The sequence below is a fragment of the Plasmopara halstedii genome (genome assembly GCF_900000015.1).
Source record: "Plasmopara halstedii genome assembly, contig: Scaffold_2956, whole genome shotgun sequence".
NCBI classification, from domain to species: domain Eukaryota; phylum Oomycota; class Peronosporomycetes; order Peronosporales; family Peronosporaceae; genus Plasmopara; species Plasmopara halstedii.
In genome coordinates, this window is record NW_020189861.1 from 1,307,071 (window position 1) to 1,307,454 (window position 384).

Below are 384 nucleotides of genomic sequence, written 5' to 3' on the forward strand. Positions count from 1 at the left end.
ACTAGCAGCAGTGCACAGCCGATGGCAAAGTCCGAAGCGTCAAAGACGACGCTATGGAAAATCTGGGTCTGGCAGCGCCAGTATTGGTGCATGCAGGAGGCTGTCCTTGATCCCGTCAAAATCTCCTAATGTTCGGTGTTCCAACCCCATTCCGCATTCTTTTTAAGGAGATTGAATAATGGTCAGGCCAATTCTGTGTACTTTACGCTGTACTTGTGCAAGTAGTTGGCGAGACTAAGCCACTTACGGAAGTCCTTCTGATTTTTGGCAACGGCCAGTCTACAATGGCCTTGACCTTAGCGGGATCTGCTCGAAGGCCGCGCTTCCCAATGAAGCACTCTAAAAAGGGAATCTCCTCTGCGCCAAAGATGCACTTGTCTGCAT